Genomic DNA, 26,306 nt, shown 5'->3' on the forward strand with positions numbered 1-26,306 from the left:
GTTGGAGTTGAGAAACAATAAAGGAACTATTATGCTACTTGGCGTATTTTATAAACGACAAAATATTGGAAATGAGATTAGATTGTTGCTGGGATACTGGATGAAATAAAAATAGATAAAGAGGTACTAGAAAGACTGGCTGCACTTAAAATGGATAAGTCACCTGATCCGGGTGAACTGCATCCTAAATTGCTCAAGTAAGTAAGGGTAGAAATTGCGGAGGTGCTGACCACAATCTCCCAATACCAGGGTGGTGCCAAAGGACTGGAGGATTGCAAATGTTATACCTTTGTTCAAAAAAGGAGAGAAGGATAAACCCGGCAATTACAGGCCAGTCAGTTTAATGTCGGGGGTGGGGGAAGCTTTTAGAATCAATAATCTGGGAGAAAATGAACAGCCACTTGGATAAGCATGGACTAATAAAGGAGAGTCAGCACAGATTTGTTGAAGGCAAATCATGTTTGACTAATTTGGTTGAGTTTTTTGATGAGGTAACTGAGAGGATGAATGAGGGCAGTGCAGTTGATGTTGTGTATTTGGACTTTCACAAGATGTGTGATAAAGTACCACATATTAGGCTTGTTAGCAAAATTGAAGCCCATGGGATAAAAGGGGCAGGAGCAGCATGGATACAACATTGGCTAAGGGATAGAAACCAAAGAGTTGTGGTGAATGGCTATTTATCAGACTAGAGGGTGGAATACAAGGTGGCATTCCACAAGGATCAGTATTAGGACCATTGTTGTTTTTGATATATATTAATGACTTGGACTTGGGGATACAGGGCACAGTTTTGAAATTTTCAGATGACGCGAAACTTGGAAGTGTAGTAAACAGTGAGGAAGATAGTAATAGACTTCAAAAGGGGAGAGATAAGCTGGTGGAATGGGCAGACACATAGCAGATGAAATTCAACACAGAACAGTGTGAGCTGGTACATTTTGGTAGGAAGAATGATGAGAGACCATACGTATTAAATGGTACAATTGTAAAGGCGATACAAGAAGACACAAATCTTTGAAGGTGCCAGGACAAAGCAGTTAATAAAACACACGGGATCCTGGGCTATATAAATAGGGGCACAGAGTACAAAAGGCAGGAAGTTATGCTAAACCTGTATAAAACACTAGTTCGGCCCCATCTGGAGTATTGTGTCCAATTCTGAGCACCGCACTTTAGGAAGGACATGAAGGCTTTGAAGAGATTTACTTGAATGGTTCGAGTGATGAGGGAATGCAGTTACATGGACAGACTGGAGAACCTGGGGTTGTTCTCCTTAGAGCAGAGAAGGCTAACAAAGGAGATTTGATAGCGGTGTTTAAAATCACGAAGGATTTAGATAGAGTAAATGGAGAAACCGTTTCCAATGGCTGAAAGGTCGATAATGAGATTTAAGATAATTGGCAAAAGAGGCAGAGGCATCATGAGGAAAAACATTTTTTACGCAACGAGTGGTTAGGATTTGGAATGCACTGCCTGATAGGGTGGTAGATACAGATTCAATAGTAGTCTTCAAAAGGGAATTGGATAAGTACATGAAGGAGAAAAAATTGCAGGGATTTGGGGAAAGAGCGGGGGGAGTGGGGCTAACTGGATTGCTCTTCGAAAGAGCCGGCACAGACTCGATGGGCCAAATGACCTCCTGATTATAAGGTTATTAATCTTCAGAAAAAATACAGATCGTGAACTAAAAATTGATTGATACAAGCTTTGGAATTAAACTGGACATTTGGAATTAAACAGGTGGTCAGGAACCAAAGAAAATTGACTTCATGCATAACTTCATGCACAACAACAATGGAATGTTACATGAAGCCCCGAACTCGATTGGCCAGGGTGGGGAAACAACCATTTGGAGACATCAAGTCTGTAACAATAAAGGATCCCCCACAAGGTGCAAATGTTTGGGCTAACAGCATTTCAGCATATGGAAATATCTTTTGCAATGTCAACTCCGCATACAAATCAGGAGCAATTCAACCTCATCACTAAACAGTTAAATGGATCAATAATCAAATTTCATCATAGTGGGAAACTTATTCAAAACCTGGATATAAATATACGGTCACAGACAAGCAAGAAGAGCAGAATCACAGGAAGAAAATAGAAGCAGGAGGAAATACACAAAAAGAAACAGCAAGCAGGCACGGAAGGAAAAAAAACAGCAAGAAGCTGCAGTTAACTGTCAGAAGAAGAACCACGAACCTACAATAGCTACAACCAGGAATGGTGATTGTATGTCTTAAGTCAATTTCTCTTGGCAGTCTCGTCCTGTAGTTTTTAGTTGGTTTTTGTTGCGTAATAAAGTGAACACTGGGTTAAGCCTAAAATTTTGTGTCACGTGTTGTCCTTTTCCCACTATAAGTTCCGAGGTCTAAAGATCAGAGTAGAGTGAAAAACACCCTACAAAATTGGCGACCGCGGCAGGACCTCAGCATTGGGAATAGAATCATGGACACAAAACCAGGCCAAGAACCCCGAGGAAGGCTTGGTTAAGTCTAAGGTCGGCTAAGGTAGTAGAAAAGTTATCTTCTCAGGGCAGCTAGGGCAGCCAGCAGAGGAAGGAAACAGTCTTGGATAGGCTGGAATAATCCCGGGTTAACTAGGCTAGCCACCGAGGAAAGAAGCCACAGGTAGTCTGCGCAAGTTATCTTCTCAGGGGCAGCCATGGCAGCCAGCAGAGGAAGGAAATAGTCTTGGGTAGGCTGGAGTAATTCCGGTTTGACTAGGGTAGTCACAGAGAGAAGCCTAAAGATAGTCGCGGATAGTCTGTGAACAGAGGTCTCAGGGTGGTATCAAGGGTGTTCTCAAAGGCGACTAGAGGACCAGAAGTCAGGGAGAATTTCTCAGCCAGTGGCACTGGAAATGGACTCACCGCAGCAAAACGCAGTAGAGCCTGCGGCTATGAGCAGTCATAGAAAGGCTAAGATAACTGCATATATATGCAATAAATTGGACATTTTAGAGCCATGGGCATGGGAAATGCTGCATTCTGGGGATCCACAGGAAAAGGCTGCAGAGTGGGCAGTCAGTAGCAACCACAAAGGGTCAAAAGAGAAGGTGGTTTGGCTCATGTGCCTGTGAAAGCAGGCACAACTGTTAAGAGAAAAGGCAGAAAATCTGGAGAAGGAGAATAAAAGGTTAAAAGATGAGGTAGCCAGTTCCGAGAAAGAAAGGCAGGACCATGGTAGGAAGGAAGAAACGGCGCAGAATCACTTAGAATATTTACAATGCCAGGTGACCGAGTGCAAAATGCAGCAGCAGACATACATTGAACAAAGTGAAAAGCATTTAGAAAAAGCCAAAGAGGCAGAGGAACAGCTCAGGAGAATCAAGATAGCCAATCAGGTAGCACAGAAACAGGGTTACTAGAGAGCAGATCACGGACCTTGTAAGGAAAAGAAACTGCAAGAAGCTGCAGAGAATGGACAGAAGAACCAACCGGTCACAAAACCAATGACCACGAACCTACAATAGCTACAGCCAGGAATGGTGATTGTTTGTCTAAAGTCAATTTCTCTCGACAGTTTAGTCCTGCAGTTTTTAGTCATTTTTTGTTGCGTAATAAAACGAACACTGGGTTAAGCCTAAATATGTGTGTCACGTGTTGTCCTTTTTCCACGATAAGTTCCAAGGTCTAAGAATCAGAGTAGAGTGAAAAAATAAACACCCTACAGATGTACTGTACTATTCTACGATTCTATAACTAGTTATCTAACCAGTGGCTGCTAAGTGCAGTTTATTGATCCCATTAACAGCCTGGGTTGATCTTTTCCTCACTGATTTCTCGATACATCTTGTCAGTGAGACTCTTCTGACCTGCCCCCAGGTGGGAAAGGTAATCACGCTTTGTGATCTGCCAGACGTGCGTGTCCACGGGAATAACTTCCGGTTTATCCAGAGACATCAAACAGACACAGTCAGCCACCTGGAGCCAGAGATCAGAGAATGAGAAAGTACAGGACCACAGTGTGTTTCTGAAACTTGTCTGATGAAGACAGGTTAGATGAACTTGGTTTGCATCCCCTTGAGTAAAGAATGTTGCCGGGTGATCTAATCGACGGGTTTTAAAAGAAAAGGATTCGACAAGACAGATACAAAGAAACTATTTCCTCTGGTGTAGTAATCCAGAACAAATGGGCATCATCTTAAAAATTAGAGCTCAGCCATTTAGGAGTGAAATCAGGAAGCATTTTTTCCCCACACAAGACTTGCATTTATATAGCGCCTATCACGACCACCGTACATCTCAAAGCGCTTTACAGCCAATTAAGTTCTTTTTGGCGTGTAGTCACTGTTGTAATGTGGGAAACGCAGCAGCCAATTTGCAAACAGCAAGCTCCCACAAACAGCAATATGATAATGACCAGATAATCAGTTTTTGTTATGTTGATCGAGGGATAAATATTGGCCAGGACATCAGGGATAACTCCCCTGCTCTTCTTCAAAATAGTGTCATGGGATCTTTTACGTCCACCTCAGGGAGCAGACGGGGCTTCGGTTTAACGTATCAAAAGGCTGTGAATTCTGGATCAATTGAAATTTTCAAGACTGCAATTAAGAGGCTTTTCTTAGGTAAGGGAATCAAGGAATATGGAGAAAAGGCGGTTAAATGGAGTTAAGATACAGATCAGCCATGATCTAATAGAATGGTGAAGCAGGTTCGCGGGGCTGGATGGCCTACTCCTGTTCATATGTTATAAATACACAGGCCTCTGGCAGTTGGAGGGGTTCATGTACTGTGCCAAAATTCTGCTTCAGGTTCACACCGAGACTCTGCACAAATCAGAACTGGATGTAAACAGGATGTAAAAGTCCTGGAATCTAGCTCTCGGGCTACTGGTACAAATTCCAAACCTTAACTAGTGAAGGTATCCAGGCGAGTACTACAACAACAACAACAACAACGTGTATTTGTATAGCGCCTTTAACATAGTGAAACGTCCCAAGGCGCTTCACAGGAGTATTACGAGATTAAATAATTTGGTATCGAGTCGCATAGGTAGAAATTAGCACAGGTGACCAAAAGCTTGGTCAAAGAGCTATGTTTTAAGGAGTGTCTTGAAGGAGGAAAGAGAGGTAGAGAGGCGGAGATGTTTAGGCAGGGAATTCCAGAGCTTGGGGCCTAGACAACAGAAGGGACGGCCACCAATGGTTGAGTGATTATAATCAGGGATGCTCAAGGGGGCAGAATTAGAGAAACGCAGATATCGCGGGGAAAATTAAACTAATTCCTTTCAGTTTAGGAAAAACAGCAGCAGCAAAAATGTTTCCAATCCGATCCCTTGCCGGAGCCATTCTCAGATATCCCGGCCCACCTTTGCCCCCACGCCAGGTAAAGTGCACAGTGCACGTTTCGCTTCCTCGTATGGCGCCTCGCGAAGGGAGTTCAGCCAATCTGAACCATGTGTCTCCAGTATCATCTTTGCACTCTGACTGACGAACGTTGCTCTGTATCCAAATCCCAGCACTCGCAACTGTTTTTCCACATCATCTCCTACATGGAAAATCACAAGAAATCATCATCCTCTGCGCCAATCCAGCACTCACAATTGCCTCTCCACATCATTCCCCACCTAAATCCTGCCTCCTCACATCATCCTCCACCCTGACCCTGTCTCTCCAAAGCATAAGAATATAAGAAATAGGGGGGCCAAAATTGCCCCTTCCCTTAAGGCCCGTTACCACCGGAAATCGGTGACCACGCTGCGGAATGCAATGGCCGCCATTATCAAACTTCCACTCCTGCGGTATCCCGGTGGTGACCCGCTCCCCCCCTACCACCCCACTGTTGCCGATCCGTCCTAAGTGTGTCATCAGAGCGCGTACCACCGCTGTTACCCCCCGACGGCGAAATTCCGCCAAGAAAATCTTCCTCCTGCTGGGCGGTGTCCAGAGCTGCTTTTCTAAGGCAGTCCAGTGAGGCTGTGGCCTTCTAAAATAGCAGTGTGGCTCCCATTAAAGGGGAGGACGCACTGACACTGCCGCCAACAGGCAGCCTGGCACCCCTTCTTGGGTGCCAGACCACTGACCCGGCTGAAACCTGCCCCGGTGGCCCAGTGGACTGAACTTTACAAATCGCGAAGGTTCTCCCCTTTAAGTGAAGGAGAGAGCCGTGGTGATGCGGTGCCACGATGATGTCATCAGCGTTATGCTGATGACTGACAGCAGCGGACATTACACCCAGCCCCAACTTCTGCCCCTCTAGAACGTGAACATCCGCTCACTGCCGCACTACCGCCCTCATTATGAGCGACTTCTGGACCAGCGAGAAAAAAAAATCAAAGAGAGGAATTTCGCTCAAGAGGCCACCTCATTCACCGTGGTGGTAAAAATAACAGAAACGGGGTGCGTGCGCCCCGTTTCCAGCGGTGGGTAATTCGGCTCCAGGAGCTGGAATCAGCCATTCGGCCCTTCAAGCCCGCTCCGCCATTCAATAAAATCATGGCTGATTTTCCACCTCAACTCCACTTTCCCGCCCGATCTCCATATCCCTTGATTCCCCTAGACTCCAGAAATCTATCGATCTCAACTTTGAATATAGCCAACAACTCAGCATCCACAGCCCTTTGGGGCAGCTATTCGAAAAATTTTCAATCCTTTGTGTGAAGAAATCCCTCCTTATCTCAGTCTTAAAAGCCCTTATCCTAAGACTATGTCCCCTGGTTCTAGACTCTCCAGCCAGGGGAAATAATCTCTCAGCATCTACCCTCTCAATCCCCCTCAGAATTGTATTTGTTTCAATGAAATTACCTCTCATTCTTCTAAGCTCCAGAGAATATAAGCCCTATCTAATCAATCTCTCCTCATAGGACAACCCTCATAGGAATCAATCTCGTGAACCTGTGTTGCACCACCTCTAAGGCAAGTATATTCTTCCGATAAGAAGAGCAAAAGTGTGCACAGTACTCCAGGTTTGGTCTCAGCAAAGCCCTGTCCAATTGTAACAAGACTTCCTTCCTCTTGTACTCCAACCCTCTAGCAATCATCATCCACCTCAACCCTGCCTTTCAGCATCATTGGGCCCAAGTTTCCACACGATAAAAAACGGGCGCCCCTCCGAGCTGGGCGCCCGTTTTTCGCGCCGAAAATGACGGCGGAAAAAAAACGCGCGATTCTGGAGAGCCCTGCAGCTCCTTGTCTGTTTGGCGCGGCGCCCAGGGGGGCGGAGCCTACACTCGCGCTGATTTTGTAAGTGGGAGGGGGCAGGTACCATTTAAATTAGTTTTTTTTCCTGCCGGCAACGCTGCGCGTGCGCGTTGGAGCGTTCGCGCATGCGCAGTGTGAAGGAAACATTGGCACTCGGCCATTTTTGTAGTTCTTTGTAGCTGTTTAATTTTTGAACATTTTTTAATAAAAGCACATTGCCATCAGCACATCAGTACTGAGGCTTCCTGCAGCAGTGAGAAGGCTGCAGGAAGCCTCAGAAGTTGAGGCAGCCGCATCCCGATGGCCTCTCCCCCCCCTGCCGTCGGGAATGGCTGCTCAACTTCTGAGGCTTCCTGCAGCCTTCTCACTGTCTCCCTCCCCCCCGCCCGCCGTTGGGAACGGCTTCCTCCACCCCCCCCGCTGCGTTCGGTCGGTCGGTCGGGCCCACACTCCCTCCCTCCCTCCCTCCCGCCCGCCCACCTGCCGTTGGGAGCGGCTTCCTCCCTCCCCCCCCGCTGCGGTCGGTCGGTCAGTCGGTCGGGCCCGCACTCCCTCCCTCCCCCCCCGCCCCGCCCGCCGTCGGGAACGGCTTCCTCCTCCCCCCCTGCCGTCGGGAACGAACGGCTGCCTCAACTTGTGAGGCTTCCTGCAGCATTCTCCCTGGCTGAAGCACTTTCACACAGGTAGGAATAAATCAGGTTGGATTTATTTGTATAATATTTGTATAAGTATAAATAAGGATTTATTATAGAATTTAATGACTTCCCTTCCCCCCTCTCCCCCCCCCCACCTCGTTCCGGACGCCTAATTTGTAACCTGCGCCTGATTTTTAATGTGTAGACAAGGTTTTTTCAGTTCTACAAAAATCTTCACTTGCTCCATTCTAAGTTAGTTTGGAGTACGTTTTCACTGTGGAAACTTTCAAATCAGGCGTCAGTGGCCGGACACGCCCCCTTTTGAAGAAAAAATTCTGTTCCAAAGTGAAACTGTTCTACCTGACTAGAACTGCAGAAAAAAAAATGTGGAGAATTGCGATTTCTAAGATACTCCATTCTCCACCAATTGCTCCTAAAAATCAGGCGCAAATCATGTGGAAACTTGGGCCCATTGTGTCTACATAAAAATCAACATACTCTTTGGATCATCATCTCCTGACTAACTTTGAGATACACCCCATACAATTCCTTGCCCTCTATTCATTTCTACTGACATCGATTCCATTTTGTGCACAGTACATTGTTATTTATCTGAATGATTTTACACTGTATACACATGCGGGCCAATATCCCTCTGCACACAAGCTCACCTCTTGGACGTCATTAAAGTGGGCCCATTTATGATGCTAGAATTTCTTGTGCTAGAGTACAGCTGGTATGAATACAATGTGCTTCTATTAGTCTGTCTTTTCTGTGTCTCCTTGTTACTAACCTGACTAATTGAGTTCCCTTCCCTATCTCCGTATTCTTCTTCAGCCCCACAATGTTTACCTGAGACCGTTAAGCCATACATATTTTTGTACAGCTTGAGTGTGCATGTAAAGCCAGTGGGAGACCTTGTTATCCAGCACAGTCAGATTACAGACCATGCCACATTAATGCTATGTGTATGCTGCATCATTGTTACCAGGGCATGGCACATGCCCTTGTTGTGGTGAACCTGTTTATAATTTGTAAGATAATATATTCACTTTACTTATTATTAAAAATAAATTGCCTTTCACTGAAACTCAGCATGCACGACGGTATAAGTAGAATATTCACTGGTTAGCCATTGGGTGTATAGTTTTTCCTAAAAGTGTGAGGACTGGAATCAGTGCCCTTGGGTTAACTCTGTTTCTGCCAGCACGCTCTGCCGTCTGTTCAGCCACTGTCAAACAGCCACTATCACACCTCCTTTGTCCTGTAACTACTATTTTGTCCTTTACCACTTACCACAATCACATAGCCTCACTCATCGAGCAACTATCCTTAGCCTTGGCCAGTATCACACCTCTTCAGTCACATATCATCTATCCTTCTGCATAGCCGCTGTCACCTAGATACTATCATTTGCCCTCAGTCACATACCAACTATCATCTCACACCACTGTGTGCCCTCAGTTGCATAGACGCTGCCTCAGGTCCTTACTGATTCTCCATCACAAAGCCACTGTCATCTATTCTTGGCTACAGATTCACTGTTCTCAATGACATAGCCACTCTCGCATTGCGTATGCACGGCACTCTCACTCCCACATCCCCTATCTCATATCTTTGATTACCCAGCCATTACTCCGTTCCCTTGGTTGCATATCTACGGTCCCATATCCTCAGTCACATTGTAGCTCTCGGGTTTCCGTGGTTACCGAGCCACGAGCAACTTTCCTTGGCTACACATCCGCGATATGAGATCCTCAGTGACATACCTGCTATTGATTTCCTTTGTCAGGCAGCTTGTATTGCTGGAGGCACTTTGTAGACTCGAGCTCACCTGGTCCTGCAGGCACAGAAAATCCCTTTCACTTTAAAAATCCTGAGCCTTCTCCTAGACAGAGCGTTTAGATCTATATTGGGCTTCTTTTCCGCAGCAGGTATCTTTGACCCAGATCTGGGGTTTTATATTAACTGGGCTGTGTGATCAGCAACCCAATTCCACAGCAGGATTTAGAAAAATAATGTATTCTTCTAATTCAAATGCTTTCGTGCATAAAACTGAGAGCACAAGGTTCCTGTAACTGCAAGCAGTACAGTACACGTAAAACCGACAGTTTCCCTCCCCTTGACTACTGTTAGCTGAGTAAGCACATTCAGCTGTAATGTGTGTTTGTATATGGGCCAGAGCTCCATGTGTTGGGGCTGCGCTCACTGAAGCCCGCCTCACACATCACACAGGATATAATGGGCTTTGACTGCAAGGAATTAATTTGCTCATGGCCCAGATCTGGCCCGGCCTCCATGCCTCCCCTTTGACAGGATTAAAACACAGACCTGCTCCAGGCTCCAACCTTCCCAGAAGCAGCTGCTTGCTCTCTGTCTCTCTCTCTCAGAATAGAAACAAATCATTTTTTCACTTGTCTTCGAGGGGAAGCTGTAATTTGTGCCTGTGATAGAACTCTAGCTCTAGATAAATGTGATCAATGTAAGACAACTTATATTGTGACCTTGATGTAAAAAAAAACATCCTAAGGAATCCCACAGAGATGATCAGGCGCTGGGCATTGGGGAGGAGAGATGACGGATCGCCAGGTTTTGAGGGGCCTTTTAAAGATGGGGAAAGAGGTAGGAAGGCAGAGAGGTTCAGGGAGGGAGTTCCAGGGTGTAGGGCAGAAATGACGGAAGGTTCTGCCAGCGAGGGGAGACTGGCATTAGAGAACAAAAGCTGGCACATGGGGCTGGAGGAAGTTTGGAGGTAAGGGCATGGAGCAATTTGCAAGTGAGAATGGGAATTTCAATGTTGATGTATTGTGGGGCAGAGAGCCAATGGGAATTAGTGAGGACAGGGCAGGTAAGTGAATTTAGTGTTGGACAGGATGCAGACAGTGGCGTTTAGCTGAGTTGTAAACTGTGTATGATGGAGCTCAACGGGCTCCCAAGGAGGTCACTGGCAAAGTCATATTTGGAGCCAATAAAACATGGATCAGAATTTCAGTGGCGATTTGAGTGTGTATTGACATTATTGACATTATTGACTGTGTACCAATAAAGTATGGATCAGGGTTTCAGTGGGTGACATAGGAGCAACAGGCAAGTGACATTGCGGAGGTATAAGTGAATGGTGTTGGCGATGGATTAACTATGGAGTTTGAAACAGTTCAGGACTGAGCAGACGCTGAGGTTATGTGTAATCTGGTTCAGCTTGAGTGAGCAGCCGGTCAGGGGGATGTGTGCAGAGATATTGGCAAGAGCTTGGGTCTTCCCACTGTTCAATTGGAGGAAGTTCTGGCTCAGGTAGGACTTGATGCTGGACAAGCAGTCTGACAACATCGAGGTGGTCACACAGTTGAGAGTAATGGAGAGGTACAGCCGAACGTCGCCATGCACACGAAAGCTGATCCTGTGGCTACAAATGATTTTATCGAGCTGCAAAATATAAACCCAGAAAATGAGTGGAGCAAAGCTGGTACCTTGGGGTATCCCTGAGGAGGCCAATCTGGGGCAGGAGGAGAAGCCAGTGCTAGAGAGGTCCTGGCTTTTTTTAGGACAGGTAGAAGTACCACTTGAGAGCAGTCGAATGGACAGAGTGGTGGTGCAGGAGATGCTTCAGAGAATTGAAGAAGGACAAGGAGCAGCAAAGCACCCTGGGTTCAATCGCAAAGCCGTCATTGGTGACTTTAAGAACATAAGAAATAGGAACAGCAGTAGGACTTTTGGCCGCTCGAGCCTGCTCCACCCTTCAATAAGATCATGGCTGATCTGCTCATGGACTCAGCTCCACTTCCCTGCCCGCTCCCCATAACCCTCTACTCCCTTATTGCTCAAAAGTCTGTCTATCTCTGCCTTAAATATATTCAACGACCCAGTTTCCACAGCTCTCTGGGGCAGAGAATTCCACAGATTTACAACCATCTGAGAAGAAATTTCTCATCTCAGTTTTAAATGGATGGCCCCTTATTCTAAGACTATGTCCCCTAGTTTTAGTTTCCTCTGTGAGTGGAAATATCCTCTCTGCATCCACCTTGTCGAGCCCCCTCATTATCTCATAAGTTTCAATGAGATCACCTCTTATTATTCTGAACTCCAGTGAGTATAGGCCCAACCTACTCAACCTATCTTCATAAGTCAACCCCCTCATCTCCGGAATCAACCTAGTGAACCTTCTCTGAACAGCCTCCAATGCAAGTATATCCTTCCTTAAATAAGGAGACAAAAACTGTACACAGTTCTCTAGGTGTGGCCTCACCAATACGCTGTATAGTTGTAGCAGGACTTCTCTGCTTTTATACTCCATCCCCTTTGCAATAAAGGCCAACATTCCATTTGCCTTCCTAATTACTTTCTGTACCTGCATACTAACCTTTTAGGCTAGATTTTCCATTATTTTGGCATGCATAATGCCCACTTAACGTCCATTTTAACGCTGAAATGAGGTGTAACGCCCATATATCGCCCATTTAACCACAAAATGGAAACTGACGCCCATTTTTCGGACACTTATCGGTGAGCGTTATTTTCGGCATGTACATAACGGCGGAAAAAAATAATACCGCCCGCCCACTTTTTTTAGGCGGAATCATCAGAATGGCGAAACCAACAGCCATAATATCACCCAGCGTTACTTTCGGCATGTAATTAACGTTGTGATTCAATAATACCGACCACCCACTTTTTTTTGTCGTAAGATCAAATTTGCCAAAACTACCACCCAGTGTATCGCCCAGCATCACTCTCACCACCTCGCACACATCTCACCCACAATATCGCTCGCCCAAAAGACTGCTCTGAAAAGGTGGAACTGTTCTGAACAAATCACAGCGGTGTGGACGCCATTTTTCAAATCACAGGTCGCTTCATTGAAAAGGCTGCTTAAACTTCGGGGGAGTTTGGATTGACTCTGGAGTTCTTCTCAGGTGAAGTGACCATCCGAGCAGACATCTTTTCAGACTGTGGACGATTGGGTTTTATTGTAGTGTTGAAATTTATTGCTTGTGAACAATCGGCATTATACTTTTATTGGAATTGGGCCAGCCATTTCTCAGCCTGCATCAATTACCACGCAGATGCTGCAGAGTGCAAATGGCACAATATCTAATGCATAGCATTATGTGCCCAATCTAAGACGTGCCAGACTGAAGAGGAGTTCCAGACCATACACACTCCGCACTTGCAGCGAGAAGCAGTCTTACCTCGATGTTTCCGAGAACACCTGCCTTCAGATACTGCGCTTCCACAAAGTGGTGTTCAGTGAAATATGCCAGCTCATCAGGGCAGATCTGCAGCCTGCCAGCACCTTCAGAACATCACTGTCCGTTGAGGTCAAGGTTACCGCGGCACTGTCGTTCTACTCATCTGGTTCCTTTCGGGCCTCTGCGGTCAACATTTCCCCTCTGTCTCAGCATGCCACACATTGCTACATTAGACAGGTCACAGAGGCCTTGTACAAGCATAGGATGGACTTTATCAGCTTCCCCATGACCACAGAGGCTCAGACTGACAGAGCTGGAGCACTCTACTGCATTGCTAAGTTCCTCAAGGTGCAGGGAGCAATACAGTGTACTCACATTGCCATGCAGGCACCTTCTCAGAATCCAGAGGTTTTTCACAACAGAGAAGGATTTCACTTCCTGAACGTCCAACTAGTTGTTGACCACAACCAGATAATTATGGCAGTGAATGCCAAATGTCCGGGTAGCTTCAATGAGGCTCACATCGTGCGTGAAAGTGCTGCCTCTGACATGTTTACCAGTCAGTCACAGGGACAATGCTGGATGCTTGGTGACAAACGATATAGCCTAGCCACCTAGCCCCCTCTGCGTGACACCCACACCGAGGCCGAGACGTAATACAACGAGAGCCACAGAGCCACACGCAATGTGGTCGTGAAAACAATTAGTGTGCTTAAGCAGCGCTTTAGATGCCTGGAGCACTCAGGAAGGGAGCTACAATACAACCCTGAGCAGGTAGTTCAATTCGTGGTGGTGTGCTCCATGCTGCACAACCTGGCTATCAGGAGGGGACAAGAATTGCGAGAAGGGACTGATGGTCCACCTCAGGATAGAGAGGAAGAGGAGGACGAGGGGCTGGTCGCTGACCTCGGGCCAGACAATCAGGCTGACTATGCAACCATGCCCACGCCCCCCTCCAGACCACAGGAAAGGGCTCGTGGTGGCTACATAGCTGCAAGACTTTTACATCAGGAGCTCATAAATGAGCAATTTGCCTGAAAGAACGTTGCTGTTATTGACAAAGTTGACACAATGCTGTGTGTGCAGCTCAGACATCAATGGTGGGAATTACCTTGGTGCCAGTTAAAGTTTAAGTTGTTTCAAGTTAAGTTTAATTATACCCTTTCAAGTTAAGAAATCACCAGTGTGTAACGGTCCAGCTATCTGAGACAATGCACAACAACGTTATGCTGAATAAAAAACATTTAATATGATCATTGGTCTGAAATCATAAGTATCACGGGCAAAAACACTCTACCCCCACCCCACATTTTCGACATCAATCAAATGGTCAATGTTATGTATGCAATACGGGTTCAAACTGAGTACTGTTTAATTGAGCAAAATACGACCTTGCTTGCGCTTTATTTAGTCCCAAATGTCTGACTCACAAAATGGCTGGCCTTTTATACCAGAGCAGCAGCAATAAAAGGCACAGAGATTGGATTTCCATGGAAAGATCTGAACCGATCGATAAACTGGTTCCTAAAAGAAGAGATTGGACGGCGTGGGCGAGGCCTTTGATTATACCTGGCAGAGGGACACTCCCCGGCTCTTTCAAATTCTCAGCGTTAATCCAGTTACAGCTAATCTTGACCCTAGATGGGCCTTATGTGTGTGCCACGATAGGACACATAATCACAGCTTCCTCCGTAAGGTGAGATTCAGCAGCAAAGGGCCTTGTGTCGGGGACTGCGTCATAAAGAATCCACAAATTCCACTCAATGCACAAATAATTATTAATCATAAAAGTAAAACAAGTGGTAGTGCTCTCCGTCTCTTGCCAAACAGTTGAACTTTGTTTTTTTTGGTAGCCCGGCTGCCAAAAAGTAGATTCACACGTCTGGCATTTTTATTGAAAAGGAATTGAGGATGCAGAATGTGATCAGTGTGAATGTCTGGCTACAGGAATCCCGATTCAGCCTTAAAGAGAAGCCCAAGAAGGTCTTGAAAAAAGCACTTAAGAAAAGGAGGCTTGCGATGGGTGGCAATGGGACCATTCCTATCTTTTTCCTCTTCGTTTTAATGTCGCCCCCTGCAGTCAGATGCAGCAATGTCTCATCAAATCACCAGGACCTGCGTCTTCAAAATAAGTCGATCAATAGCTCATGACTAGCAGTAAGCAAAAAGCGACACACACGTGTACTGTGGCGCACACACTCGTACTGTATCACACACACACATACTCATACTGTGACACACACACTCGTACTGTGTCACACACACTCGTACAGTGTCACACACGCACACTCGTACTGTCACGCACACACATTCGTACTGTGTCACACAAACACTCATACTGTGGCACACACACACACTCACTTGTACTGTGGCACACACACACTCGTACTGTGACACACACACACACACTCATACTGTGGCACACACACTCGTACTGTGACACACACACACACACTCGTCCTGTGACACACACACACACTCGTACTGTGACACATACACACACTTTTACTGTAGAACACACATTCGTACTATAGCAGACATTCACCTACTGCAATGTCAAGATCCTGGCGGTGCAGTTTTAAGAACACGCTGTCTCAGGAACTGAGCCTGTGCAGAAAATTGTGTGGCCTCCTTTTCAAAAACATCTTTCTTCTTTTATCATGCACGAAACACAAAGGCAAGCAAGTGACCAATTCTCAGGCTTCTGGCCATGCCACTATATAAGTGCTTTCATGTTACAAAATATTAGTGCATTGTCTTCCCCATGACAATGATCCTGTAAAAGTATCACTATTTGTGCTGTACTGATGTGTCTTCTCGCTTACGTTCTTTGCAATGTTGTGTCAGGCACTACTGTAGAAGAGCACTGGCTCAGTTGGTAAATGCAGCATGTAACTGAGGCAACGAAAGGTCCCAGAGTCGTTTCCTGGTCTGTGCTGAGTTAGCTGATCGGAACATGGGAACATAGGAACAGGAATGAGCCATTCGGCCCCTCGAGCCTGTTCCGTCATTCGATGAGATATGCGACCTAACTCCATATAACTGCCTTTGGCCCATATCCCTTAATAAATTTGGTTAACAAAAAGCTATCAATCTTCAATTTATAATTAACAATTGATCTCGCATCAACTGCTGTTTGCGGAATAGAGTTCCAAACTTCTACCATCCTTTGTGTGCAGAAAAGTTTCCTAATTTCACTCCTGAAAGGTCTGGCTCTAATTTTTAAACTATGCCTCCTAGTCCTAGACACTCCAACCAGCGTAAACAGTTTCTCTCTATCTACCCTATCTGTTCCCCTTAATTGCAGCCGCGGTAGCAGGAGAGATGCCATAATTGACATTGGTGTCCTGTTTTAGGAGAAGAAGAAGGGCCAGGATCCCATTGGGCTAGAACAACATCAGGCTTGACTGTGATGTCTCTCACGGTCAAATAGCCTGCTGAGCCGCACTGCCTCGGCTTGCACATGACAAATACCACTTGAACAAATATTGGAGAGTGACCAGTGTCTGTGGAATCGCAACTCAGTCTGGGCCAGGAGAGAAAATGGAAAGAGGGAAAAAGAGCACTAGCAAATAGCATCAAGCTATCCTCCTGAAGATATTTAGGAAAGAGAGGGCACGGCTTTGCTGGATTAGGGCAATTTGTGAACTACAACACCACAGCACATGATTCTTGACTAGTCGATACAAGAATGTCAATTTGCTTCCCATTGTCAACCAATATTTGCACACCATCTCACTGTTAGCCAATGGCCCCTGCTGGTTGAATGTGTGGACATTGGTTGCGAACTGGTTGCAATGCTCGCCCACAGTTGACTAGCCTGCTCCTATGTGCACATGAAGGGTGTCCACCTGGGAGAGGTACTGGGTAACTACTGGCAACTCTGTCCTACCTTTAGAAGAGGAGGGTAGAAAATTGTGCTTGACCTCACATTGCAAGCCTCGCGTTTTAAGAAAACTCACCCCGTTTGTGAGCAGTGAACGTAAATGATGTCATTGTTGTGCAATGATATCCTGCCTCTGGCTCCACTCATTGGGCTAGTTTATGTACAGAGGCGAATCTGTCACAGTCAGATGTGAAATGCAAAGTTTCCACAAGCGAGGCTCATACGTGAAACTGTATCTCGCTGCTGCCTGTGACATGTTCTATCAATACCATATGTTCAAATATTATTTTTAAAACAATTTATGTTTCTTCTTAATTAATTTATATGGGGATTATTCTGAACATGGAGGGTCCTTCAATGGTCCCCACTAGGTCATGTGAGTTGCCTCTTAATCCTCCACAAAGTACTCAATGGTTGCTATCTTCAAAATCTCCTTAAGAGGGAATTGAATATAAATTCACCAGGTCATTTCATCCCAAATAAAGAGTGATTTATACATCAGTTATGAATCGGGGATTATTCACTCTGGGATTGAAACACAGACCAATAAAATAGTTTACAACTGTCGCAATGAAGTAGACACCCTGCTTACACTTTGTGCCACTAACACTGCACTGCCATCATGTGAAAGTTTGCAAAATTCATGGGAAACTCGCGCCACCCCCCTCCCCCGCCTCCCCCCCCCCCCCCCACGCCCAATGTTTGGACTCATTGGAAAGGAAATTTAATTTGGAACTATCTACCAGAAAGTTTGAAATCCTAAAGTGCACATGGAAGAAACTACGAACTTTAATTGAATTTGGGATTTTACAAGACAAATTTAGTCTGTGTGGGCAGGGCTAAAGAACTAAAGGATAACTATCCTGCAAAGAAGCCAGTTTGAGTATTGAAGCTGTCTGGGATATTGAAACTAAAGTAAATTGTCTGGAGAATTATGGATACTCGCAAACCCTTCTCCACAGGAGACATTAACATAGCAACAATTGACCCAGAGATAGCTAACCATCAACCTGAATCTGGAAAGCCATTCCAGCATATGCATAGTAACAAAGACCCATCCAGCCCGCATGAAAAACCCAAGCACAGACAGACATTGCAAATACCAAGCTAATATTTTCATCAAGAAACAGACTTAGAAGATCAACACACCTGAAACAAGTTAACATTTAATGAGCCCGTCAAAATATGACAAAGAAATATCAAGCCCGCCAAAATTAAACAAAGAATCCGGGCTGATTGGGCGCGAAGATTAGAACAGCTCCAAAGGTATAACTGGGCCCCGCTTTTAACAAAGTGTATCGGTGCTTATGCTAGGCAATGCTATAGTATGCTATGCTATGCATCAGATCAAGAAGGGAGAAAGATCATCGCAGCAGTTTTAACTAGCTTCTCCAGCCTCGATGTCCTGAAATCGGTAAAGGAAGGAAGAACATCACCATCGCGGCAGCAACCGACCACAACCAACATGGTACCACCAAAAGCACCACGATCGACCAACTTCAAAACAAAACTCCACAAGGAAGAAACCGAAGAATCAAAAGTTTCCACTCTACAACCTAGGCCTGACTGCCAACAGGTGAAAACATTACCTAAAAGGACTTTGAAACCTATTTCTAACGAAAGAAAACGGGTACTTACCCCATAAGTCCAAAACACGCCCTACCGCATCAGCGGACACCACCCAACAGAAGACTGCACAGTAAAAAGTCTTCTCCGACGTTCGGGGTACGGTAAGCAGAACTTACAGAATCCAGCGAACCCCGAAATCGCGAACCATCGCTAACTACCAGTAAAGGATTGGTAAGCATAGTTCCTGTTTGCCCTGGAGTCTAATCTAGTCAGTGTTAAGTATTGGGAAGTGGAAGGTGTATTATTCACTGAATGTTTGATGTACTGTTCTTTATTTGAGTAATTATACATTTGACATTGTATTTTCTTGTCTTTAATAAAACCAAAGTTCTTTTGTACCAAACCAGTGGTCTCTTGCACTTTATTTATCACATCCCCCAAATAAATCCAGAGTCTAGAACCCAGGGAGTGGGAGCGATTCGAACCGCTCAGAAGGTCAGAGGTGAACCTGACCCCCAGACCACCCCTTACACATGCTGCTGTGAATTTGCGGTACAACTTGAGGCAATCGTTACTGTACCACGTTGAAGTTTTTTGGAAGTGTTCTTGTCACTGAGTTTCAGCAAAAGATACTTTGTGCAAGTGTTTGTTTGCACAAGCCTGTTTGGATTCAGTCACAGAACTTAGAAAAAAAGTATTCTAGCTCTCTTATGGAAATGAGTTGTGTTTGAGAAAGCAGAATTACAGTGGGCCAGAAGCCCAGGTGGGAGAGGGGTAGAGGATGTCGGCTGTTGCAGGGATCGGAGTGGATATCAGGAAAGTAGGTTGCATAATCGTGCTATTTTTACATGTACAACACTATTTTTTCCCCCAATATTCACTACTTCACTCCTGAGCCACTAACTCGTCCACAGACACAGCTTGACTTTCAGTTACTCCACTTAATTGGAATTCCCCATAATTAAGATTTGGCAATGAATGTCAGCGGGCTATTTGACCATGGAGGGATTCATGTACAAGCCCAATCTCCACTGACACCTGTACTCCCCAGCTTGAGGCCGCTGGATAGCAGATCAAGATTGGGAACCTTGGTTGATTTTCCCTTTCCTAGCTTAGAGTTGCTGAGGCTAATTGTAGCATTTCTGTCATAACCTGAGCTGTGATGAGCACAGACCAGGGACTGGACATGGAGCATGGATCATTCAGTAACACATAAGGCTGTGGCTTCACCCACTGAACCATCAGAGGAACTCAATGAAACTTTTCAAAGTTGACTTTTCACCAACTCCAAGATAGATATGTTGATTATGTAGGTTTGTCGATTTGTCGATAGCGAGAGATAGAGAGAAACAGAGAGAGATATAGAGAGATTATAGATATAGAGATATATAGATATATATATACTTTGCCACAGTGATGTGATTCGGAATGGCTTGCTGCAACAATATGACAGGAAATGCCAGTAAAGCAAAAGTGGAAACAAGACATTGCTGAGAATGGTTAAACTCCCTGCGATGTGATGTGAAAATCGCAGTGAAATCAGAGTTATTATTGATAGCGTAAAGAAAAATAGATATTAATTAGAAAATTGGGCAACACATCAGAAAAAGACCCAAAATATCCTCCTGTTGCGGCGATATTATCACATAGGGCATAATTCAAGGGAGGATTTCCTTTGTGTGCTATATGTAGTGAAACCATAAACCCGTTCTTTATAAACACGATCACAGCTTCAGTACAACTAGTGCACAGAGAAAATCTTCCCACTAATTGATATCTGTGTGTGCCAGAAACATATTGGACAATGACGCATTCTGGTGAGCATTAAATACTGAACAGCTAATCGGCGGCATTGCATTCTTGAATTGACTAACCAGAGGCCCATTAATTTCAATCACAGACACTGAAGAAGCTCTGAGTACCAGATAGTATCCATCAATGGAACAGATAAATCTCATTGTGATATATCTCCATGTCCCACTGCACTCATGTCCCCCTTATACTAATATAATTCATGGATGAATAGTGACATATTTATGTGCCATTCTTTCACGCTGAAGCTCGTAGACCATGTCAACAAACACAGCTGTTTTTTGAGATTAGGAGAAGTAGAGGGCGAGAGGCATGGACATGTCTAAAAAGTTTCATTTCTTGCATCTGGGGAAGAACGTGCTCAAAAATGTCTTGTGTCTCTTCAGGCAGCTGCTCCATCAATCTGGTTTTCTTGAACAGGTGTGATTCATTGTGAGAAGATAGTCTGTCATCAAAGGTTAGTCATAGATAATATTACCTCATGGTTGCCAGGCAGCTGTGGAGGAGCGCAGTGTGTGTTACAGTGAGAGCACTCATAAGGAGCAAGGACTCTATCTCATTTGCCAGCAACGAGCCTAAAGTTTGGTACTTCTGGAAGGAAATTTGGAGCTGTTATTTCTTAAATAAAGAATCTGACCAGATACTGAGAGCTCAATGTAAGGTGTGACCATAGTTCTTTATTACAGATCTCCAGAGTCCGCTCCAGCCTGTGAGGTCTCCTCATGTACAGGTGCTCCCAAGGGAATGGGGGATTCCTTGGGACTCCAGGGGATGAGCCCTCTGGTGATTAAACAAGGTATTTACAGGTTTACATATATAACAACACTCTTCCCCCCGCCCAAAATCAATAGTGCAACTATTTACAATGTGAGTCAATCTGGGGCCTTCCTTTCCCTGGTTGATCATCTCGGTGCAAATGCTGGTTTTGGTGAGTCGTTTGTTGGGCCCTCGCTGGGCTGCTGTGCAGCTGGCCTTGCTGGGCTGCCGGGCATTGTGAGTCCTGCTGGGCTGCTGCGGGTGATGGGTTCTGCTTCGTTGTCAACCGCTGGATCGGTTGCCACTTGTGTGTATGTTGGAGGGTCAAAAAAGGTAGAGTCTATTGTGGGTTGCTCTGGATAGACCGTGAATTTGAATTTGGTTTGGTCCAAGTGTTTCCTGTCGGTGAGTCCATTTGAAAGTTTGACCAGAAACACCCTACCCTCTTTGGCCACAACAGCGCCAGGAAGCCACTTGGGACCTTGTCCATAGTTCAACAGAAATACAAGATCATTAATCTTGATTTCGCGTGACACATTTGCGCGATCATGATATGTATTCTGTTGAAACCGCCTGCTTTCTACCTGATCGTGTAGATCAGGGTGGACTAATGAGAGCCTTGTCTTAAGTGCCCTTTTGTATGAGCAGTTCAGCGGGCGGAACCCCAGTGAGCGAGTGGGGTCTTGTGCGGTAACTAAGCAGGACTCGGGATAGGCGAGTCTGCAGTGAGCCTTCAGTTACCCTCTTCAAGCTCTGCTTGATTGTTTGCACTGCTCGCTCTGCCTGACCATTGGACGCTGGTTTAAATGGGGCAGATGTGTCATGTTTGATACCATTGCGGGTCATGAACTCTTTGAACTCAGCACTGGTGAAGCACGGCCCATTGTCACTCACAAGGACGTCAGGCAGGCCGTGCGTGGCAAACAAGGCCCGCAGGCTTTCAATGGTGGCAGCGGATGTGCTTGCCGACATTATCTCACATTCAATGCATTTGGAGTATGCATCTACAACCACTAGGAACATTTTACCCAAGAACGGGCCTGCATCATCGACATGGACCCTAGACCACGGTTTGGAGGGCCAAGACCATAAACTTAGTGGCGCCTCCCTGGGTACATTGCTTAACTGTGAACATGTGTTACATTTGTGCACGCATGACTCTAAATCTGCATCGATACCGGTCCAGCTCGATCTCCCTCCTCTCTCTCATCATGTATGATACCGCTCTCGCCTTGTGATGGATGGGTCTCGCCCCCGGAATCAAGTGGATCTGCACTTTTGCTCCTTGGAATTTCCTGATACACAGTACGAACAGCAAGGGGAACTTGTTTAGGACCTGGGCACATGAAGTGTCGTCGACGGACGAGAGCACTCGGACGTCAACCCAGTTTCAGCATATCTTTCCCAGCCAGCTCCTGCTGAACAGCGTGGGGCCATCGCCCGGTACCACCCAGAGTGGTAAATTGTGCACCGCTCCATCGTAGGAGACCTTTACGGTAGTACTGCTGATTACGGGAATCAGTTCCTTTATGTACGTTCTCAGTTTAGTACGACTGGGAGTCAGGACTGGCCTTGAGGCCTTGCTGCACCACAATTTATCGAAAGTCTTTTTGCTCATTATGGACTGGCTCGCGCCCATGTCCAGCTCCACTGACACCGGGAGTCCATTAATTCAACCTGCAGCATTATCGGGGGACACTCTGTGGTAAATGTATGCACCCCATATACCTCTGCCTCCTCAGCCTGAGGCTCTGGTTCGTCGTGATCCACCATGGATCTGTCCTCCTCTGCAACATGGTGGTTTGCAGGATTAGCAGGGTTTGCAGCTCACATACGTTGGAGGTGTCCCATTGTTCCACAGCCCTTGCAAACATATCCTTTGAAGGGGCATGAATGGAAACGATGATCACCCCCGCAGCGCCAACAAGGTGTTAATGACCTTGCATTCACCATCCTTGATGGTGGACTCTGAGACATCTGCGGATGTGCAGCTGCAGGCATGTGAGGCCTGCCCTTTCGTTACGATTCGAAAACAACATTACTTTTTTCACAGTCCTTGCAGCAGCACTCGTGTGCTGAGAGATTTGTTTGGTATTGTCACTGGTGGCGATGAACGCCTGGGCTATCGCTATGGCTTTACTCAAGGTTGGGGTCTCTACAGTCAAAAGTTTGCAAAGTATTACTTCATGGCCAATGCCAAGTACAAAGAAGTCCCTGAGCATGTGCTCCAAGTGTCCTTCAAATTTGCAATGTCCTGCAAGGCGCCTTAGCTCAGCAACAGAGCGCGCCACTTCCTGGCCTTCAGACCTCTTGTACGTGTAGAACCGATACACCAGAATGCTTTCCTTCAGGTTTAGATGCTCCTGGACCAGTGTGCACAAATCATCATATGGCTTCTCTGTGGGTTTCGCTGGAGCGAGCATATTTTTCATGAGGCCATACGTTGATGCCCCGTAAACGGTGAGGAGGATTGCCCTTCGTTTGGTAAAGTTCGCTTCTCCTTCCAGCTCATTGGCCACAAAGTATTGATCAAGTCGTGCCATGAAGGTTTTCCAATCACCTCCCTCCGAAAATTTCTCCAAGATGCCCACTGTTCTCTGCATCATTGCGGTGGGGTTCATCATCTGTATCTCGTCGCCAGTTGTTATATCTTGAATAAAGAATCTGACCAAATACTGTGAGCTCAAAGTAAGGTGTGACTGTAGTCCTTTATTACAGGTCTCCAGAGTCCTCTTCAGCCTGTGAGGCCTCCTTATGTACAAGTGCTCGCAAGGGATTGTGGGATCCCTTGGGACTCCAGGGGATGAGCCCTCTGGTGGTTAAGCAAGGTATTTACAGGTTTACATATATAACAGGAATCAAGTCCTCCAATCAGAGAAGGCTGTAGATAACTATGCCAATCAAAGGAATCCACAGCTGATTCCCCCTAAACTAGGGAATTTGGAATTATGTTGCTCCAACTTATGCCTCAGTAGGAAGAGACCATCCTCACCCCTCACACTACAAGTTTGGAGTAAATACCCCTTCCAAATTACAGATATCTGTACTTGACCATTCCCCTCAACTCTTCAGGAAAAAGATGCAGCTGACTCCCTCAAATTAGGGGACGCGAGAACTAATTATCTCCATCTTAATCTGATGAAGCTCCAATGATAATCGACCGATAATATTACAATCAGTAGTCTCCTGAGGTGAACTATTTTCCTTGGGGAGGTGTGTTCTCTATCCCCTCCAAGGAATACATCCCAGTGCCGGGAGTGTGTACAATTTTAGCCTCTGGGCTAGGGCTCGTCACAGTACTAGCTTTGGAGACATACTGGACAAAGCCGGAGGGCTGTAGTTTGTAACCAAAGCCAAAATGGAGATGAAAAACTTTCCTGCCCACAATAAGGCAATATAAATAATTTTCAACTTGGAAAATCACAATAGGATGGATTATGTTAAGTAGGCCACTCCAGCTTCGGAGGGGAGGAGAAAACTGGGTTGGGACTAACCCAATCTACTGGATACAGAGCAGGGGGCTCTGATGCTCTCAAAGGGATTATCAGCAAAAAAAAGGTGACTGTTAATGTTTCACTGACTGTCTTGCTGGTTACCTACACTGAATCACGACAATTTATCATCCCATAAAACTGACAGCTAGAATTACACCTCCCTTAAAGAAATTGCGTTTGACTTTTGTTTCAAACTGAACAATTGCAGCTGTGTTTTTGTGCTTTCAGGAAACACCACATGGCATTTGCCCAGGGGAGGGGGGAGGTGGGATGCGGATGGGCATTTAGACCACAAACTCTCCAACAAGTTGTTCCTGAAACTCACGTACCTCTCTGGAGCCTTATCCAAACTACACATTTTCTTTTTTTCCCCCCAATTAAAAAGATGGTTTTCACATGGGGAGGGCATTTTTGGCCTCAGCAGGTTAATTCAATAGATCAGCTTCTCACTTCAGGCTCAGTTCAGCTCCAAATGCATTTCGCACTTGCTGAGACATTGATCTGGAGCAAATTGGTGAGACCCAGGTACTTTGTTCTGGAGTTCCATCAAGGGGAGTAAAAGGCTTGTACTTGCAGCAAGCATCCTCTCCACACTAAAAATAATGCAGCTTCGTAAAAGAAAGTGGGATGCCGCAAGGATCAGTTATGGGGCCTCAACTATTTACAATCTATAATAATTGCCTAGATGAAGGGATCGAGTGTAATGTATCCAAGTTTGCTGACGATACTGTTATGTATTAATGTTTGGAGGTCACCAGACACCAGAGGGTGCGCCAGAGGTCATCGGGCTGTACGCATTGGGCATGTGTGCTTGGTCACCTGTATATAAGCGGGGTGTCTTTGTCACGCAAGCACTCTTGAGCTGGAATAAAGATGGATCAGGTTGCACCTGAGTGAGTTTCCAGTAACCAGACTTTTAAGTCATTACAATTGGCGATGAGGTAATTTAAGAAGCTTCGCATGCACAATGGGCACGGTTGAAATCCCGGAGGAGTCGTGGAGAGCGAGGATTGGGCGGATTTTGTCGACCGCCTGGATCAGTATTTTGTGGCCAACGGCATGGAGGCAGAGACCTACGCAGTTAAGCGCTGAGCAGTTCTCCTCGCCGTTTGTGGTCCGAAAATTTACGGCCTCATGAAGAATCTTCTCTCGCCTGTACGTCCGGCGGAAAAAGGATACGAGGAATTGTGTACATTGGTGGGTAAGCATCTGAAGTCACAAGCGGGGATCATCATATCACGCTACCGTTTTGACACGCATGTTCGTGCTGAGGGACAGGTCGTGTCTGGATTTGTCGCCGACCTGCGACGTCTTGCTGAGCCGTGTAAGTTCGGGAACATGCTGGAAGATATGCTGCATGATGTCTTCGTGAAAGGCATCAGCCATGATGCAATCCTCAGGAAACTGTTGGCTGCAGAGACCCTGGATTTGAAAAAGGCCATGTCGCGTGCCCAGGCATGCATGACGACGGATGATAATTTGAGGTAGATATCTTCGACAAGTCGGAGTTCCACGGCAAGTACTGTAAACAAGATGGTGTGGTTTTCAGGCAGAGCTGCTTACGCGAAACCTGCCGCTGCTCAGAGCCCGCCAACAGGTTCGAACCAGATTTCACCGTGTTGGCGTTGTGGGGGCAATCATCGGCTTCATCAGTGTCGGTTTAGACAATACTCATGCAATAGATGTTCGAAAGTGGGGGATCTTCACAGGATGTGTCCACAACGGAGCAAGCGTGGTGCGGCTCACCACGTGGTTGATGAAGACCAGTTCAGTGATGGCCCGGATACGCAACCCGAGGAGGAAGTGAATGGATTGTATT

At 45.9% G+C, this 26,306-nt stretch overlaps 1 long non-coding RNA gene across 1 annotated transcript; it reads right to left on the bottom strand.

The window, feature by feature from the left end:
* Positions 1 to 3,870: 3,870 nt before the first annotated feature.
* Positions 3,871 to 9,594, bottom strand: LOC139276892 (uncharacterized). The gene is made up of 3 exons (XR_011595992.1): positions 9,554 to 9,594; positions 5,319 to 5,497; positions 3,871 to 3,928 (listed from the first exon to the last, which is right to left on the bottom strand). It is a non-coding gene; the product is annotated as an uncharacterized lncRNA (long non-coding RNA).
* Positions 9,595 to 26,306: the final 16,712 nt, after the last annotated feature.

The sequence above is a fragment of the Pristiophorus japonicus genome, chromosome 12 (assembly GCF_044704955.1).
Source record: "Pristiophorus japonicus isolate sPriJap1 chromosome 12, sPriJap1.hap1, whole genome shotgun sequence".
NCBI lineage: Eukaryota > Metazoa > Chordata > Chondrichthyes > Pristiophoridae > Pristiophorus > Pristiophorus japonicus.